The following is a 209-nucleotide window of genomic DNA, read 5'->3' as shown; positions in this document are numbered from 1 at the left end:
CCAATTGCATATCTGAAGAGACAAATTACTTGCCCCGGGGTTAATGGGCGGTGACGGGAGATACAGAAAAAAAAGGGTTATAAGGGGGGCCATTTTTATGTTTTCTTTAAGGCCTTTGCAATTCAGATATTTTCCCACAGGCTTGCCGTCGTGAAATAATCAAAAGAATTTGGGTTTTGGGGGGTCTAGCACGATGATTAAGATTTCCG

The sequence above is a fragment of the Penaeus monodon genome, chromosome 28, assembly GCF_015228065.2.
Source record: "Penaeus monodon isolate SGIC_2016 chromosome 28, NSTDA_Pmon_1, whole genome shotgun sequence".
NCBI classification, from domain to species: Eukaryota; Metazoa; Arthropoda; class Malacostraca; order Decapoda; family Penaeidae; genus Penaeus; species Penaeus monodon.
Note: the sequence above shows the minus strand (reverse complement) of the source record.